This window comes from Pseudophryne corroboree, unplaced genomic scaffold (genome assembly GCF_028390025.1).
Source record: "Pseudophryne corroboree isolate aPseCor3 unplaced genomic scaffold, aPseCor3.hap2 scaffold_522, whole genome shotgun sequence".
Taxonomy (NCBI): domain Eukaryota; kingdom Metazoa; phylum Chordata; class Amphibia; order Anura; family Myobatrachidae; genus Pseudophryne; species Pseudophryne corroboree.
Window position 1 is genome coordinate 393,670 of NW_026970125.1, and position 13,975 is coordinate 407,644.

Below are 13,975 nucleotides of genomic sequence, written 5' to 3' on the forward strand. Positions count from 1 at the left end.
ATAAAAGAGCAAAAATATCAATCCCAGTTTTGATTACTTAAATTAACAAAAAAAATGCATATAGCAAAGGATAGTTTCAATCTGCCTACCTCTGGGTTATGGGTCCAGCATGCTTCCATTGCAGTACTCTGCTGCACATGTAAGTGCAAGAGATCCTGAAGCACTCACTCATCATGGGAAAGTACCAATGTGTTTCTTCGTTGGTTGATGGAAGAAACATCTTACAAAAACTCTCCAGATTATTGATTTTTTAATGTTTTTCTAGGAAACGTTCTAGATGTATGCCTATTAGCCTTTGTCAGTATGCACTTTTTGCAAAGTGTCTCTGTGGCGCAATCGGTTAGTGTGTTCGGCTATTAACCAAAAGGTTGGTGGTTCAATCCCACCCAGGGACGTAATTAAACTTGTGATCAGATTTTGGTGATATTTAAGTAGACAAGTCAAAATTTCAAACCCCCTGTTATGGTGTAGGGTACCTGGCCTTCTCTGATGTAATCAGAGTTAGATTTGATTCAGTGATTTTATAAAAACAGCTAGGAAGCACAATTTAGCAGTGGGTTGCAGAGAAAAAAAATATGCTGGCAGAAAAATCCAATTGAGTGATTAAACAGCTCTTCATTTTCTGGCTTTATTTTTATGCTAACAAATTTGTTCTCTGAAAAGTGTCCACAAAGCCAAGTCTCTGATTAACACCTTTGTAAGGATGGTTTTTCACCTATTACTAAATTAAACTTGCTTCATTGGAAAGGCAGCAAGATGCATCCTCATTTCAATGTCTACTGAAATAATACAGGTTGACACCAGGAAACATTAACGCCACTGCATCCTTGCTGCTTTCTCATGTGGAAGTCTGTTTAATGTGAAAACAAGGTGATATCTAATTAGCACACAGGTAAGGAATTACGAAAATCTTTATTTAAGGGTGAAGATGTTTCTCACAAAATTGTTGCCCCAATGCATCATTGAAATTCAAGCTGGAAAGATGATTTTAATATATCACTTGTACATTTTGTATTGCTCTTCTGGTGACAATGTAGTTTGTTTTTGTCAATCACCATTTTAATAATAGGGTAAAGAAAATGAAGTGGATTTTTGAAAGAAACAATACTGTCAATATACTATTAAAACAAATTAAAATGGTAAAAGTTATTGTACTTTAAGTAAAAATAAAAGAGCCAAAATATCAATCCCAGTTTTGGATTACTTTAATTAACAAAAAAAAATGCATATAGCAGAGGATAGTTTCAATCTGCCTACCTCTGGTTTATGGGCCCAGCATGCTTCCATTGCAGTACTCTGCTGCACATGTAAGTGCAAGAGATCCTGAAGCACTCACTCATCATGGGAAAGTACCAATGTGTTTCTTCGTTGGTTGATGGAAGAAACATCTTACAAAAACTCTCCAGATTATTGACTTTTTTAAGTTTTTCTAGGAAACGTTTTAGATGAATGCTTATTAGCCTTTGTCAGTATGTACTTTTGCAAAGTGTCTCTGTGGCGCAATCAGTTAGTGTGTACGGCTATTAACCAAAAGGTTGGTGGTTCAATCCCACCCAGGGACGTAATTGACCTTGTTATCAGATTTTGGTGATCTTTAAGTAGACAAGTCAAATTTCATACCCCCTGTTATGGTTTAGGGTACCTGGCCTTCTCTGATGTAATCAGAGTTAGATTTGATTCAGTGATTTTATAAAAACATCTAGGAAGCACAATTTAGCAGTGGGTTGCAGAGAAAAAGAAATATGCTGGCAAAAAAATCAAATTGCGTGATTAAACAGCTCTTAATTTTCTTGCTTTATTTTTATGCTAACAAATTTGTTCTCTGAAAAGTGTCCACAAAGCCAAGTCTCTGATTAACACCTTTGTAGGGATGGTTTTTCACCGATTACTAAATTAAACTTGCTTCATTGGAAAGGCAGCAAGATGCATCCTCATTTCAATGTCTACTGAAATAATACAGGTTGACACCAGGAAACATTAACGCCACTGCATCCTTGCTGCTTTCTCATGTGGAAGTCTGTTTAATGTGAAAACAAGGTGATATCTAATTAGCACACAGGTAAGGAATTACGAAAATCTTTATTTAAGGGTGAAGATGTTTCTCACAAAATCGTTGCCCCAATGCATCATTGAAATTCAAGCTGGAAAGATGATTTTAATATATCACTTGTACATTTTGTATTGCTCTTCTGGTGACAATGTAGTTTGTTTTTGTCAATTACCATTTTAATAACAGGGTAAAGAAAATTAAGTGGATTTTTGAAAGAAAACTATACTGTCAATATACTATTAAAACAAATTAAAATGGTAAAAGTTATTGTACTTTAAGTAAAAATAAAAGAGCAAAAATATCAATCCCAGTTTTGATTACTTAAATTAACAAAAAAAATGCATATAGCAAAGGATAGTTTCAATCTGCCTACCTCTGGGTTATGGGTCCAGCATGCTTCCATTGCAGTACTCTGCTGCACATGTAAGTGCAAGAGATCCTGAAGCACTCACTCATCATGGGAAAGTACCAATGTGTTTCTTCGTTGGTTGATGGAAGAAACATCTTACAAAAACTCTCCAGATTATTGATTTTTTAATGTTTTTCTAGGAAACGTTCTAGATGTATGCCTATTAGCCTTTGTCAGTATGCACTTTTTGCAAAGTGTCTCTGTGGCGCAATCGGTTAGTGTGTTCGGCTATTAACCAAAAGGTTGGTGGTTCAATCCCACCCAGGGACGTAATTAAACTTGTGATCAGATTTTGGTGATATTTAAGTAGACAAGTCAAAATTTCAAACCCCCTGTTATGGTGTAGGGTACCTGGCCTTCTCTGATGTAATCAGAGTTAGATTTGATTCAGTGATTTTATAAAAACAGCTAGGAAGCACAATTTAGCAGTGGGTTGCAGAGAAAAAAAATATGCTGGCAGAAAAATCCAATTGAGTGATTAAACAGCTCTTCATTTTCTGGCTTTATTTTTATGCTAACAAATTTGTTCTCTGAAAAGTGTCCACAAAGCCAAGTCTCTGATTAACACCTTTGTAAGGATGGTTTTTCACCTATTACTAAATTAAACTTGCTTCATTGGAAAGGCAGCAAGATGCATCCTCATTTCAATGTCTACTGAAATAATACAGGTTGACACCAGGAAACATTAACGCCACTGCATCCTTGCTGCTTTCTCATGTGGAAGTCTGTTTAATGTGAAAACAAGGTGATATCTAATTAGCACACAGGTAAGGAATTACGAAAATCTTTATTTAAGGGTGAAGATGTTTCTCACAAAATTGTTGCCCCAATGCATCATTGAAATTCAAGCTGGAAAGATGATTTTAATATATCACTTGTACATTTTGTATTGCTCTTCTGGTGACAATGTAGTTTGTTTTTGTCAATCACCATTTTAATAATAGGGTAAAGAAAATGAAGTGGATTTTTGAAAGAAACAATACTGTCAATATACTATTAAAACAAATTAAAATGGTAAAAGTTATTGTACTTTAAGTAAAAATAAAAGAGCCAAAATATCAATCCCAGTTTTGGATTACTTTAATTAACAAAAAAAAATGCATATAGCAGAGGATAGTTTCAATCTGCCTACCTCTGGGTTATGGGCCCAGCATGCTTCCATTGCTGTACTCTGCTGCACATGTAAGTGCAAGAGATCCTGAAGCACTCACTCATCATGGGAAAGTACCAATGTGTTTCTTCGTTGGTTGATAGAAGAAACATCTTACAAAAACTCTCCAGATTATTGACTTTTTTAAGTTTTTCTAGGAAACGTTTTAGATGAATGCTTATTAGCATTTGTCAGTATGTACTTTTGCAAAGTGTCTCTGTGGCGCAATCAGTTAGTGTGTACGGCTATTAACCAAAAGGTTGGTGGTTCAATCCCACCCAGGGACGTAATTGACCTTGTTATCAGATTTTGGTGATCTTTAAGTAGACAAGTCAAATTTCATACCCCCTGTTATTGTGTAGGGTACCTGGCCTTCTCTGATGTAATCAGAGTTAGATTTGATTCAGTGATTTTATAAAAACATCTAGGAAGCACAATTTAGCAGTGGGTTGCAGAGAAAAAGAAATATGCTGGCAAAAAAATCAAATTGCGTGATTAAACAGCTCTTCATTTTCTGGCTTTATTTTTATGCTAACAAATTTGTTCTCTGAAAAGTGTCCACAAAGCCAAGTCTCTGATTAACACCTTTGTAGGGATGGTTTTTCACCTATTACTAAATTAAACTTGCTTCATTGGAAAGGCAGCAAGATGCATCCTCATTTCAATGTCTACTGAAATAATACAGGTTGAAACCAGGAAACATTAACGCCACTGCATCCTTGCTGCTTTCTCATGTGGAAGTCTGTTTAATGTGAAAACAAGGTGATATCTAATTAGCACACAGGTAAGGAATTAAGAAAATCTTTATTTAAGGGTGAAGATGTTTCTCACAAAATTGTTGCCCCAATGCATCATTGAAATTCAAGCTGGAAAGATGATTTTAATATATCACTTGTACATTTTGTATTTCTCTTCTGGTGACAATGTAGTTTTTTTTGTCAATTACCATTTTAATAATAGGGTAAAGAAAATTAAGTGGATTTTTGAAAGAAAACTATACTGTCAATATACTATTAAAACAAATTAAAATGGTAAAAGTTATTGTACTTTAAGTAAAAATAAAAGAGCAAAAATATCAATCCCAGTTTTGATTACTTAAATTAACAAAAAAAAATGCATATAGCAAAGGATAGTTTCAATCTGCCTACCTCTGGGTTATGGGTCCAGCATGCTTCCATTGCAGTACTCTGCTGCACATGTAAGTGCAAGAGATCCTGAAGCACTCACTCATCATGGGAAAGTACCAATGTGTTTCTTCGTTGGTTGATGGAAGAAACATCTTACAAAAACTCTCCAGATTATTGATTTTTTAATGTTTTTCTAGGAAACGTTCTAGATGTATGCTTATTAGCCTTTGTCAGTATTTACTTTTTGCAAAGTGTCTCTGTGGCGCAATCGGTTAGTGTGTTCGGCTATTAACCAAAAGGTTGGTGGTTCAATCCCACCCAGGGACGTAATTGACCTTGTGATCAGATTTTGGTGATATTTAAGTAGACAAGTCAAAATTTCAAACCCCCTCTTATTGTGTAGGGTACCTGGCCTTCTCTGATATAATCAGAGTTAGATTTGATTCAGTGATTTTATAAAAAACAGCTAGGAAGCACAATTTAGCAGTGGGTTGCAGAGAAAAAAAATATGCTGGCAGAAAAATCCAATTGAGTGATTAAACAGCTCTTCATTTTCTGGCTTTATTTTTATGCTAACAAATTTGTTCTCTGAAAAGTGTCCACAAAGCCAAGTCTCTGATTAACACCTTTGTAAGGATGGTTTTTCACCTATTACTAAATTAAACTTGCTTCATTGGAAAGGCAGCAAGATGCATCCTCATTTCAATGTCTACTGAAATAATACAAGTTGACACCAGGAAACATTAACGCCACTGCATCCTTGCTGCTTTCTCATGTGGAAGTCTGTTTAATGTGAAAACAAGGTGATATCTAATTAGCACACAGGTAAGGAATTAAGAAAATCTTTATTTAAGGGTGAAGATGTTTCTCACAAAATTGTTGACCCAATGCATCATTGAAATTCAAGCTGGAAAGATGAATTTAATATATCACTTGTACATTTTGTATTACTCTTCTGGTGACAATGTAGTTTGTTTTTGTCAATTACCATTTTATTAATAGGGTAAAGAAAATTAAGTGGATTTTTGAAAGAAAACAATACTGTCAATATACTATTAAAACAAATTAAAATTGTAAAAGTTATTGTACTTTAAGTAAAAATAAAAGAGACAAAATATCAATCCCAGTTTTGGATTACTTTAATTAACAAAAAAAAATGCATATAGCAGAGGATAGTTTCAATCTGCCTACCTCTGGGTTATGGGCCCAGCATGCTTCCATTGCAGTACTCTGCTGCACATGTAAGTGCAAGAGATCCTGAAGCACTCACTCATCATGGGAAAGTACCAATGTGTTTCTTCGTTGGTTGATGGAAGAAACATCTTACAAAAACTCTCCAGATTATTGACTTTTTAAAGTTTTGCTAGGAAACGTTTTAGATGAATGCTTATTAGCCTTTGTCAGTATGGACTTTTGCAAAGTGTCTCTGTGGCGCAATCAGTTAGTATGTATGGCTATTAACCAAAAGGTTGGTGGTTCAATCCCACCCAGGGACCTAATTGACCTTGTTATCAGATTTTGGTGATCTTTAAGTAGACAAGTCAAAATTTCAAACCCCCTGTTATGGTGTAGGGTACCTGGCCTTCTCTGATGTAATCAGAGTTAGATTTGATTCAGTGATTTTATAAAAACAGCTAGGAAGCACAATTTAGCAGTGGGTTGCAGAGAAAACAAATATGCTGGCAGAAAAATCCAATTGAGTGATTAAACAGCTCTTTATTTTCTGGCTTTATTTTTATGCTAACAAATTTGTTCTCTGAAAAGTGTCCACAAAGCCAAGTCTCTGATTAACACCTTTGTAAGGATGGTTTTTCACCTATTACTAAATTAAACTTGCTTCATTGGAAAGGCAGCAAGATGCATCCTCATTTCAATGTCTACTGAAATAATACAGGTTGACACCAGGAAACATTAACGCCACTGCATCCTTGCTGCTTTCTCATGTGGAAGTCTGTTTAATGTGAAAACAAGGTGATATCTAATTAGCACACAGGTAAGGAATTAAGAAAATCTTTATTTAAGGGTGAAGATGTTTCTCACAAAATCGTTGCCCCAATGCATCATTGAAATTCAAGCTGGAAAGATGATTTTAATATATCACTTGTACATTTTGTATTGCTCTTCTGGTGACAATGTAGTTTGTTTTTGTCAATTACCATTTTAATAATAGGGTAAAGAGAATTAAGTGGATTTTTGAAAGAAAACAATACTGTCAATATACTATTAAAACAAATTACAATGCTAAAAGTTATTGTACTTTAAGTAAAAATAAAAGAGCCAAAATATCAATCCCAGTTTTGGATTACTTTAATTAACAAACAAAAAAATGCATATAGCAGAGGATAGTTTCAATCTGCCTACCTCTGGGTTATGGGCCCAGCATGCTTCCATTGCAGTACTCTGCTGCACATGTAAGTGCAAGAGATCCTGAAGCACTCACTCATCATGGGAAAGTACCAATGTGTTTCTTCGTTGGTTGATGGAAGAAACATCTTACAAAAACTCTCCAGATTATTGACTTTTTTAAGTTTTTCTAGGAAACGTTTTAGATGAATGCTTATTAGCCTTTGTCAGTATGTACTTTTGCAAAGTGTCTCTGTGGCGCAATCAGTTAGTGTGTACGGCTATTAACCAAAAGGTTGGTGGTTCAATCCCACCCAGGGACGTAATTGACCTTGTTATCAGATTTTGGTGATCTTTAAGTAGACAAGTCAAATTTCATACCCCCTGTTATGGTTTAGGGTACCTGGCCTTCTCTGATGTAATCAGAGTTAGATTTGATTCAGTGATTTTATAAAAACATCTAGGAAGCACAATTTAGCAGTGGGTTGCAGAGAAAAAGAAATATGCTGGCAAAAAAATCAAATTGCGTGATTAAACAGCTTTTAATTTTCTTGCTTTATTTTTATGCTAACAAATTTGTTCTCTGAAAAGTGTCCACAAAGCCAAGTCTCTGATTAACACCTTTGTAGGGATGGTTTTTCACCGATTACTAAATTAAACTTGCTTCATTGGAAAGGCAGCAAGATGCATCCTCATTTCAATGTCTACTGAAATAATACAGGTTGACACCAGGAAACATTAACGCCACTGCATCCTTGCTGCTTTCTCATGTGGAAGTCTGTTTAATGTGAAAACAAGGTGATATCTAATTAGCACACAGGTAAGGAATTAAGAAAATCTTTATTTAAGGGTGAAGATGTTTCTCACAAAATCGTTGCCCCAATGCATCATTGAAATTCAAGCTGGAAAGATGATTTTAATATATCACTTGTACATTTTGTATTGCTCTTCTGGTGACAATGTAGTTTGTTTTTGTCAATTACCATTTTAATAACAGGGTAAAGAAAATGAAGTGGATTTTTGAAAGAAAACTATACTGTCAATATACTATTAAAACAAATTAAAATGGTAAAAGTTATTGTACTTTAAGTAAAAATAAAAGAGCAAAAATATCAATCCCAGTTTTGATTACTTAAATTAACAAAAAAAATGCATATAGCAAAGGATAGTTTCAATCTGCCTACCTCTGGGTTATGGGTCCAGCATGCTTCCATTGCAGTACTCTGCTGCACATGTAAGTGCAAGAGATCCTGAAGCACTCACTCATCATGGGAAAGTACCAATGTGTTTCTTCGTTGGTTGATGGAAGAAACATCTTACAAAAACTCTCCAGATTATTGACTTTTTTAAGTTTTTCTAGGAAACGTTTTAGATGAATGCTTATTAGCCTTTGTCAGTATGTACTTTTGCAAAGTGTCTCTGTGGCGCAATCAGTTAGTGTGTACGGCTATTAACCAAAAGGTTGGTGGTTCAATCCCACCCAGGGACGTAATTGACCTTGTTATCAGATTTTGGTGATCTTTAAGTAGACAAGTCAAATTTCATACCCCCTGTTATGGTTTAGGGTACCTGGCCTTCTCTGATGTAATCAGAGTTAGATTTGATTCAGTGATTTTATAAAAACATCTAGGAAGCACAATTTAGCAGTGGGTTGCAGAGAAAAAGAAATATGCTGGCAAAAAAATCAAATTGCGTGATTAAACAGCTTTTAATTTTCTTGCTTTATTTTTATGCTAACAAATTTGTTCTCTGAAAAGTGTCCACAAAGCCAAGTCTCTGATTAACACCTTTGTAGGGATGGTTTTTCACCGATTACTAAATTAAACTTGCTTCATTGGAAAGGCAGCAAGATGCATCCTCATTTCAATGTCTACTGAAATAATACAGGTTGACACCAGGAAACATTAACGCCACTGCATCCTTGCTGCTTTCTCATGTGGAAGTCTGTTTAATGTGAAAACAAGGTGATATCTAATTAGCACACAGGTAAGGAATTACGAAAATCTTTATTTAAGGGTGAAGATGTTTCTCACAAAATCGTTGCCCCAATGCATCATTGAAATTCAAGCTGGAAAGATGATTTTAATATATCACTTGTACATTTTGTATTGCTCTTCTGGTGACAATGTAGTTTGTTTTTGTCAATTACCATTTTAATAACAGGGTAAAGAAAATGAAGTGGATTTTTGAAAGAAAACTATACTGTCAATATACTATTAAAACAAATTAAAATGGTAAAAGTTATTGTACTTTAAGTAAAAATAAAAGAGCAAAAATATCAATCCCAGTTTTGATTACTTAAATTAACAAAAAAAATGCATATAGCAAAGGATAGTTTCAATCTGCCTACCTCTGGGTTATGGGTCCAGCATGCTTCCATTGCAGTACTCTGCTGCACATGTAAGTGCAAGAGATCCTGAAGCACTCACTCATCATGGGAAAGTACCAATGTGTTTCTTCGTTGGTTGATGGAAGAAACATCTTACAAAAACTCTCCAGATTATTGATTTTTTAATGTTTTTCTAGGAAACGTTCTAGATGTATGCCTATTAGCCTTTGTCAGTATGCATATTTTGCAAAGTGTCTCTGTGGCGCAATCGGTTAGTGTGTTTGGCTATTAACCAAAAGGTTGGTGGTTCAATCCCACCCAGGGACGTAATTAAACTTGTGATCAGATTTTGGTGATATTTAAGTAGACAAGTCAAAATTTCAAACCCCCTGTTATGGTGTAGGGTACCTGGCCTTCTCTGATGTAATCAGAGTTAGATTTGATTCAGTGATTTTATAAAAACAGCTAGGAAGCACAATTTAGCAGTGGGTTGCAGAGAAAAAAAATATGCTGGCAGAAAAATCCAATTGAGTGATTAAACAGCTCTTCATTTTCTGGCTTTATTTTTATGCTAACAAATTTGTTCTCTGAAAAGTGTCCACAAAGCCAAGTCTCTGATTAACACCTTTGTAAGGATGGTTTTTCACCTATTACTAAATTAAACTTGCTTCATTGGAAAGGCAGCAAGATGCATCCTCATTTCAATGTCTACTGAAATAATACAGGTTGACACCAGGAAACATTAACGCCACTGCATCCTTGCTGCTTTCTCATGTGGAAGTCTGTTTAATGTGAAAACAAGGTGATATCTAATTAGCACACAGGTAAGGAATTACGAAAATCTTTATTTAAGGGTGAAGATGTTTCTCACAAAATTGTTGCCCCAATGCATCATTGAAATTCAAGCTGGAAAGATGATTTTAATATATCACTTGTACATTTTGTATTGCTCTTCTGGTGACAATGTAGTTTGTTTTTGTCAATTACCATTTTAATAACAGGGTAAAGAAAATTAAGTGGATTTTTGAAAGAAAACTATACTGTCAATATACTATAAAAACAAATTAAAATGGTAAAAGTTATTGTACTTTAAGCAAAAATAAAAGAGCAAAAATATCAATCCCAGTTTTGATTACTTAAATTAACAAAAAAAATGCATATAGCAAAGGATAGTTTCAATCTGCCTACCTCTGGGTTATGGGTCCAGCATGCTTCCATTGCAGTACTCTGCTGCACATGTAAGTGCAAGAGATCCTGAAGCACTCACTCATCATGGGAAAGTACCAATGTGTTTCTTCGTTGGTTGATGGAAGAAACATCTTACAAAAACTCTCCAGATTATTGATTTTTTAATGTTTTTCTAGGAAACGTTCTAGATGCATGCTTATTAGCCTTTGTCAGTATGTACTTTTTGCAAAGTGTCTCTGTGGCGCAATCGGTTAGTGTGTTCGGCTATTAACCAAAAGGTTGGTGGTTCAATCCCACCCAGGGACGTAATTGACCTTGTGATCAGATTTTGGTGATATTTAAGTAGACAAGTCAAAATTTCAAACCCCCTCTTATTGTGTAGGGTACCTGGCCTTCTCTGATGTAATCAGAGTTAGATTTGATTCAGTGATTTTATAAAAAACAGCTAGGAAGCACAATTTAGCAGTGGGTTGCAGAGAAAAAAAATATGCTGGCAGAAAAATCCAATTGAGTGATTAAACAGCTCTTCATTTTCTGGCTTTATTTTTATGCTAACAAATTTGTTCTCTGAAAAGTGTCCACAAAGCCAAGTCTCTGATTAACACCTTTGTAAGGATGGTTTTTCACCTATTACTAAATTAAACTTGCTTCATTGGAAAGGCAGCAAGATGCATCCTCATTTCAATGTCTACTGAAATAATACAGGTTGACACCAGGAAACATTAACGCCACTGCATCCTTGCTGCTTTCTCATGTGGAAGTCTGTTTAATGTGAAAACAAGGTGATATCTAATTAGCACACAGGTAAGGAATTAAGAAAATCTTTATTTAAGGGTGAAGATGTTTCTCACAAAATCGTTGCCCCAATGCATCATTGAAATTCAAGCTGGAAAGATGATTTTAATATATCACTTGTACATTTTGTATTGCTCTTCTGGTGACAATGTAGTTTGTTTTTGTCAATTACCATTTTATTAATAGGGTAAAGAAAATTAAGTGGATTTTTGAAAGAAAACAATACTGTCAATATACTATTAAAACAAATTAAAATGGTAAAAGTTATTGTACTTTAAGTAAAAATAAAAGAGACAAAATATCAATCCCAGTTTTGGATTACTTTAATTAACAAAAAAAAATGCATATAGCAGAGGATAGTTTCAATCTGCCTACCTCTGGGTTATGGGCCCAGCATGCTTCCATTGCAGTACTCTGCTGCACATGTAAGTGCAAGAGATCCTGAAGCACTCACTCATCATGGGAAAGTACCAATGTGTTTCTTCGTTGGTTGATGGAAGAAACATCTTACAAAAACTCTCCAGATTATTGACTTTTTAAAGTTTTTCTAGGAAACGTTTTAGATGAATGCTTATTAGCCTTTGTCAGTATGGACTTTTGCAAAGAGTCTCTGTGGCGCAATCAGTTAGTATGTATGGCTATTAACCAAAAGGTTGGTGGTTCAATCCCACCCAGGGACGTAATTGACCTTGTTGTCAGATTTTGGTGATCTTTAAGTAGACAAGTCAAAATTTCAAACCCCCTGTTATGGTGTAGGGTACCTGGCCTTCTCTGATGTAATCAGAGTTAGATTTGATTCAGTGATTTTATAAAAACAGCTAGGAAGCACAATTTAGCAGTGGGTTGCAGAGAAAACAAATATGCTGGCAGAAAAATCCAATTGAGTGATTAAACAGCTCTTTATTTTCTGGCTTTATTTTTATGCTAACAAATTTGTTCTCTGAAAAGTGTCCACAAAGCCAAGTCTCTGATTAACACCTTTGTAAGGATGGTTTTTCACCTATTACTAAATTAAACTTGCTTCATTGGAAAGGCAGCAAGATGCATCCTCATTTCAATGTCTACTGAAATAATACAGGTTGACACCAGGAAACATTAACGCCACTGCATCCTTGCTGCTTTCTCATGTGGAAGTCTGTTTAATGTGAAAACAAGGTGATATCTAATTAGCACACAGGTAAGGAATTAAGAAAATCTTTATTTAAGGGTGAAGATGTTTCTCACAAAATCGTTGCCCCAATGCATCATTGAAATTTAAGCTGGAAAGATGATTTTAATATATCACTTGTACATTTTGTATTGCTCTTCTGGTGACAATGTAGTTTGTTTTTGTCAATTACCATTTTAATAATAGGGTAAAGAGAATTAAGTGGATTTTTGAAAGAAAACAATACTGTCAATATACTATTAAAACAAATTACAATGCTAAAAGTTATTGTACTTTAAGTAAAAATAAAAGAGCCAAAATATCAATCCCAGTTTTGGATTACTTTAATTAACAAACAAAAAAATGCATATAGCAGAGGATAGTTTCAATCTGCCTACCTCTGGGTTATGGGCCCAGCATGCTTCCATTGCAGTACTCTGCTGCACATGTAAGTGCAAGAGATCCTGAAGCACTCACTCATCATGGGAAAGTACCAATGTGTTTCTTCGTTGGTTGATGGAAGAAACATCTTACAAAAACTCTCCAGATTATTGACTTTTTTAAGTTTTTCTAGGAAACGTTTTAGATGAATGCTTATTAGCCTTTGTCAGTATGTACTTTTGCAAAGTGTCTCTGTGGCGCAATCAGTTAGTGTGTACGGCTATTAACCAAAAGGTTGGTGGTTCAATCCCACCCAGGGACGTAATTGACCTTGTTATCAGATTTTGGTGATCTTTAAGTAGACAAGTCAAATTTCATACCCCCTGTTATGGTTTAGGGTACCTGGCCTTCTCTGATGTAATCAGAGTTAGATTTGATTCAGTGATTTTATAAAAACATCTAGGAAGCACAATTTAGCAGTGGGTTGCAGAGAAAAAGAAATATGCTGGCAAAAAAATCAAATTGCGTGATTAAACAGCTCTTAATTTTCTTGCTTTATTTTTATGCTAACAAATTTGTTCTCTGAAAAGTGTCCACAAAGCCAAGTCTCTGATTAACACCTTTGTAGGGATGGTTTTTCACCGATTACTAAATTAAACTTGCTTCATTGGAAAGGCAGCAAGATGCATCCTCATTTCAATGTCTACTGAAATAATACAGGTTGACACCAGGAAACATTAACGCCACTGCATCCTTGCTGCTTTCTCATGTGGAAGTCTGTTTAATGTGAAAACAAGGTGATATCTAATTAGCACACAGGTAAGGAATTACGAAAATCTTTATTTAAGGGTGAAGATGTTTCTCACAAAATCGTTGCCCCAATGCATCATTGAAATTCAAGCTGGAAAGATGATTTTAATATATCACTTGTACATTTTGTATTGCTCTTCTGGTGACAATGTAGTTTGTTTTTGTCAATTACCATTTTAATAACAGGGTAAAGAAAATTAAGTGGATTTTTGAAAGAAAACTATACTGTCAATATACTATTAAAAC

General features: G+C 34.9%; 1 non-coding gene across 1 annotated transcript; it reads left to right on the forward strand.

Moving 5' to 3' along the window:
* Positions 1-9,661: 9,661 nt before the first annotated feature.
* On the forward strand, positions 9,662-9,735 carry TRNAN-AUU (transfer RNA asparagine (anticodon AUU)). The gene has a single exon. It is a non-coding gene; the product is annotated as a tRNA-Asn (tRNA).
* The last annotated feature ends 4,240 nt before the right edge of the window (positions 9,736-13,975 follow it).